Source organism: Tenrec ecaudatus, chromosome 11, assembly GCF_050624435.1.
Source record: "Tenrec ecaudatus isolate mTenEca1 chromosome 11, mTenEca1.hap1, whole genome shotgun sequence".
Taxonomy (NCBI): Eukaryota; Metazoa; Chordata; class Mammalia; order Afrosoricida; family Tenrecidae; genus Tenrec; species Tenrec ecaudatus.
Genome location: NC_134540.1, coordinates 4,658,499 through 4,664,740, shown reverse-complemented (window position 1 = coordinate 4,664,740; position 6,242 = coordinate 4,658,499).

The window sequence follows — 6,242 nt, the reverse complement described above, 5'->3', positions numbered from 1 at the left end:
TTTAAGACGACCTCTCGCTCACTGTCATCAGTAACCCTGTAGGACAGGGTAGAACTGCCCCAGTACATTTCAGAGACTGTAACTCTTTACAGGAGTAGAGAGCCTCCTCTTTCTGCTGCAGAGCGGCTGGTGGATTCGAACTGCTGATGTCGAGATTAGCAGCCCAACCTGCCAACCAGGGCTTCTCAGGGGATATTTTTGGTGTAGGGTTTGGAGATGATCTGAAGGCATTCGTTTTAGGGGATTGATCAGCTCTGTGGCTCCAGAAAATTGAGGGAGTCTAGGAGAATGTGACATTCTGTTCTGCACCGCTCCCCTTTTGAGCAGGCTTCTCCATGAACTCTTCAGTAATGGGAGCTGGGCCCCCGCTAGTTCTTCTGCTCTCCCGGGACAGGAGGCAGCTGTCTGCGGAAGCAATTCACCACACCTTCCATATCCTCCCCCTACTCCTGACAATCCTTCCTTCGTTGCTTCCATTGTCATGCTTTGGAAGGCCACTTGCAAGCCTTGAAGACACTACACCACAGACCAGAAAGTTGAACCAAAGCACTAAACACATTATTAGGCCAATTGGCTGGGATATACTGTGGGGTCCTGGTTTACAACTGCCAGCACCAGCACCATGACAGGCTGTATAAAACCAAAGTCTGGGGCGGGCTTAAGCTCTAATTTCAGATTCCTGGACACTGAGGTAATTCTGTCGGAGAAGGCATCCCAGACTGACCAGTAGGGAACAGTAGGGAGCAACGACCACCCCCCCCCCCCCAATTGACCAGTCAAGAGAATACGCGCGGAACTGCTCACCAACCACCACTGGACAACGCTGATGCCAGAAGTCTTCTCCAATAAATTTAAAGAACAGCAACACTGGACTGCTCCAGGTCTCTGGCCCCATAAAAGCCCAGGGAACAAAGAACTCGAGGCTGATTCCCTTCTGGACGCTAGGTCCTGCTGCGCTGGGCAGTGCAGGGAAAAAAACCCTAGCTCGAGCTAGCAAATAAACTCCTTTTGTGGTGTTTGCATCTCAACTGGTCGTAATTCTTCCGTGCGCCCCAGGTGAGCTCGCATTCCCTTCCCCAGTCCAACAATACCTAAAGCCATGACCCTAAACTTCGAGGCTCAAATCCCACGAGGTTCCTGTTTGTGCATAAGCAGTCTGGACAGCTACTCGTATTCTGGGGTCATTGTTATAAATATATCTACCATGTAGCTTTTTTTAATTTTATAGTGAAATTTTTTTTGTTCTAGAAATTTTTGTAAAACAAAATATTTCTTGGGTGTTTTTTTTGGTTAACCATTTGAAAATTTTCTTTTACAATATTTCTTTGTGTGTGTTTTCCAATTAAAGTTTTTTATTAAAGTATAATTTATACAAACCTTTACTTTATAGCTTAATAACTGTTAAAATGTAAATCTATATTCATGAAACTACTATTAGACCAAGCTATAGAGCATTACTAGCAACCTGGAGGTCTCTTTCTATCCCCCACAATCAATAACCCCTGAAGGTCATCTCTGTCCTGACCTTTGTCACAATAGCGGAGTTCTGCCTGCCTTGACCTTGATATAAAAGGAATCGTGTGGCAGTCTCGGTTTTGTACTTGACTTCTCTCACCTGACATTATTTGTGTGAGAGCCATTCGTACTGCCAGTGGCTGCTCCCTTTCATTGCTCAGGCGCACCGTGGGCTCAGGCATGGGGACAATGGTGAGGAGGCGCAGGACCGGGCAGTGTTTCATTCGGTGGTGTGTAAGGTCGCTATGGGCTGGAACCGACTCAATGGCACCTGACAATAACAGCGAGAACGTGGGTGTTGTGTGCACAGATCACAGTCTGTTCATTCATTCCACTCTTGTTGCACGTGTGTGTTGTTCCCAGTTTGGGGCCAATATTTTCAGGACTGCTGTCACCCTTCTTTTCTCCTTCCCCGGTATTTTATTACATCGTGGGTGGCAGTTGGCGCAGCGAGTTAGGTTCCCATTTAACCATGTTTATACCGATCATTCCGTAACATTAGCTACTGTGTTTATGAGGCGTTGGCATTCTCACGATCTCCACTCTGCTCTGTCTCCCTTGACCTACCTTTCCCACTCCTCTTTTCACTTCCTATCTTTACTTTTAGGTAGCTGTTGACAAGTGGTCTCAGTGGGTTAATTGTTTAAGGGGCACAGGAAGAAATGTCTGCCATGCAATCAGTCAGAGATCCTCACACCCAGAACAAATCCAGGTCAGGTCGATAGGGAGGTCAACTGGCCAAGTATCGAGTTTGATCCAGCGTAATCAAGATTATGATTTGTTTATCACTGATGACATTGAGCGTCTTTTTTATATGCTTATCGGTACATATTTTTTAAATGAAATGTCCATTCAAGTCTGTGTCCAGTTTGTAACTTGGGCTGCTTGACTTTGCAGGGGAGTAGTAAGTGGTCTTTCTATGTTCTGGGTATTGAGCCCCCAGCAGAGATACGATGCCCATGTAGGTTGCCTCTCCCTTGTCGACACAGAAGCATTTCATTTTAATGAAGTACGGTTTCTAATTTTGGTAGGGATTGTGCTGACTCATAGATCGCTTGGGAGTAACACTGACATCTTAATGAATACAAAGTTTTCCACTCCATGAGCACAGGGTGTCCCTCCTGTACTGGTTGTTGCTAGGCACTGTCGAGCTGGTTCCAACTCACAGCCACCTCACGTACAACACAAAACATCACACTGTCCTGCGGCACCCACATGATTATTCTTATGTTAAAACCCATTGTTGCAGCCACTCTGTCAGCCGCCTTGTCAAGGGTCGTCATCCTCTTTTGTCAAGAGTCAGCCCCTCTGCTTTCTGAAGCACGATGTCCTTCTGCACGACTGGTCTCTCCCGAGCACACTTCCAAAATAACGTGGAATGAACTCTCATCACCTTTGCTCTAAGGAGCATTCTGGCTGTACTTCTAACGGACAGATTTGTTGGTTCTTTTGGCCATCCGTCGTACTTTCCGGTATCTTTGCCAGCACCATCATTTAAATGCATCGATTCGTCTTTGTCCAACGCATGTGCCCAGGAGGCAATGGAGAGCGCCGTGACTTGAGTCAGGCACACCCTAGTCCTCACAGTGACCTCCTTGCTTTACAACACTTTCAAGAGGTCCCGTGCAGCAGGCTTGTCCGACCCAATATGTCGTTTGATCTTTCGACAGCTGCTGCTATGAGCACTGATTGTGGACCTAAGCAAGATGAGATTCTTGACAACTTGAGTCTTTTCGCGATTTATCATGATGGTACCTACTGGCCCAGTTGTGAACATTTTGGTTTTCCATGTACTTAGGGTGTCTCCAATTTCATTTAACAGTGTTTTATAGTATCTGTGAATGAATCTTTAACCTCTCTGGCTAAATTAATTCTTCAGATTCTTATTTTTTTCTTTTGATTCTATTGTAAAAAGAATTGTTTTCTTAATTTCTTTTTCGGACTGATCACCATTGGTGCATAGAAACGCAACTGATTTTCAAGTGCCGCTCTTCTGCTCTGGGACTTTGCTGAACCCACTTTTGCCACTGGTTGCTCTTTTGTGGATTCTTTAGGATGTTTCTATGCAGTGCATTGTCATCTGCAAATAGCTGTGGTTTTACTTCTTCATTTCCAATTTTCTTGCTCTTTATTATTGCCAGTTACTTTAAAGTGATACATGGGATACCTGGTGGCACAATGCTTAAGCATTGGGCTGCTAACCAAAAGATTGGCAGTTCTAACCCACCAGCCACTCCAAAGAGAAAGATGAGGCTGTCTGCTTCGGTAAAGACTTAGAGCCTCCTCTGTTCGACGGGGTTTCTGTGAGTTGGAATACACTCGGTGGCAGGGGGTTGGGTGGGTTCAGATACAGGAGCAAAGACTCAGTGGTAGAATTCTCACTTTCCATGCAGAAGACCTGGGTTTGTTTCCAATCCAGGCACCTCATTCACAGCCACCACCCCCATCCGTCAGCGGAGGTGTGCATGTTGCTATGATGCTGAACAGGTCTTGGTAGAGCTTCCAGGCTAAGATAAACCAGGAAGAAAGGCCCAGAGATTTCCTCTTGAAAATCAGCCAATGAAAATCCGATGACCCGCAATGGCTTGACCCAAGACCGAGCTCGAGGAGGGCGCAGGAGAGGAGCCAGGTGCGTGTCACTGTGCCTGGGGTCACCAGGACTTGGGGGTCAACTCAATAGCAGCTAACAACAAACCCCATTGTCTGCTTCCTGACCCAACTTCCACCAAGGAGAACAAAGCATGACCGGAGAACACGCTGTTCGGTTCCCTCCCAGTCTCTGCTCCTTGTCACCAAGTTGCAGTCTGATCATTGAGGCTGTGATCGTTAAGGTGTTGTGTCAACTTGGCTGGACCAGAATTCGCTGATCTGGCAGTGAAGTCTTAGTAATCTTCCATGATGAGATCTCCCGAAGGGCACATGGTGGTAGTTCCATAATCTGCTGCCAATTTGACACTATTAAGAGGGAAGGGGTGGAATTCAGCCTGTCAATCAGGTCACAGCTTGATGACCTCATTTGGAGCCCCTAAGGAGATAAATAACTCCCTGGAGATGGGACACATGCACACACTCCCTGCGAGACGTCCCTGTTGACAAGACGCATGTTGGCGAGAGCCCTGGAGCTGAGGTGCCATGCGGGTACCCCTACAGCACTGAGATGCTTCCACCGCCACTGGTTCCACAAGACTCTTCATCCACGGGCTTGTGATCTTCCTGCATTTGGTGTCATTGCATGTGCTGCTTGAGTCTGAAGAGGAATTTACAGACTGGTATCAGACATATGGGCTAATATTGGACTTGATCTGGACCTGGCTGGGATGTTTCTTAATGTACGATTACTCTTTGATATAAAACTCTCTCTTACATACAAACGAGTGCCTCTGGATTTGTTTCTCTAGTCAACTCAAGCTAACACATAAACACACACACACACACACAGCCTGCTTCCAATGTAAGGGACTATGTGGAAGAGTGCTGACTTATTGTTGAGTCTGGATCCTGCATCTGACTCATCACCTGATCTCTGCTTCTTTGGATTTGAACTAGTGGCCCGCCACATTGCCTGCCAATCCTGGGCATCATCAGCAACTTGCCAACTGAGCTACCAATCTTGAGTTCGTTCACCTCTGCCACTACACAAGCCAGGAGAAGCCTCTGGACAGGCATCCGACCCACAGACTTGAAGCTGGACTGCCTCTACCACTGTGTGGGCCATTTCTCTGCTAGACGTCTTTATTTATATGTGGATGAGCTTCTCTGGTTTTGCTTCTCTAGAGAACCCAGACTCAAATAAGAAGGCATTTTCTGTGGCTGCCACCTGATTTCCTCAGGAGGCAGCAGGGAGATCTCCAGGTCCCGACATCTTCTTCAGTCCCAGCAGCCTGCTCAAATGCTGCTCCAAAGGGGGTGAAGAGACGAGTGAATGAGTCTTCGGGGCCAGCTTTCCTGGGAATGGGGCTCTTCAGAGAAGTGAGGGTTTAAGAAGGCCTTGCTGTTGTTGTGGAAGACACGGGTGGAGCCCCTGTTCAAAGCAGGCTGTGAAGACCTGGATGCAGAGGTGATAGGTGCTTCTTCAGAGGAGGTGCCAGCCTCGTGAGAGCACGGGTGATGTAGGGGGCATTGGGAAGGTAGGGCATGGAGACCAATGAAGCGGGGAGGAGGAACCTAGCTTAAGAAAATAATCTGAGGACCACCCTATATTTGTTGCCCATTGTGATTCACCTTCAGCTAGGTAAGGGTGTTCTTTCATTCACATGTGCAGTGTTCTCACAATGTCCACCAACAACACGTGCCTAGGATGCCACAGCGTGCCCTGCCTGTCAGTGTGTGGTACTGCAGCGGTTTGTGTGTTGCTGCGATGCTGGAAGCTGAGCCAAGGATGTTTTCAAATACCAGCAGGACCACCCATTCTGGGCCAGGCTCCAGTGGAGGTTCCAGCGGAAGACAAACTAGGAAGAAAAGCCGGGAGATCTACTCAGGAAAACCAGCCATTGAAAAATCCCCGAAGATGGCATCCAACAAACACGAAGCCACCACTCACAACAACAGCAACAAGCTCCCTGCCGCCAGTCAATTCCAGCTCATAGCAGCCCAACAGGCAGGGTAGAAGCCCCCCTGTGGGTTTCTGAGGTTGTCATCTGTACAGGACCAGAGAGCCTCATCTTCCCCCCATGAAGTGACTGGTGAGTTTGAACTGCTGACCTTGTAGCCAGCAGCCCCGCACGTGC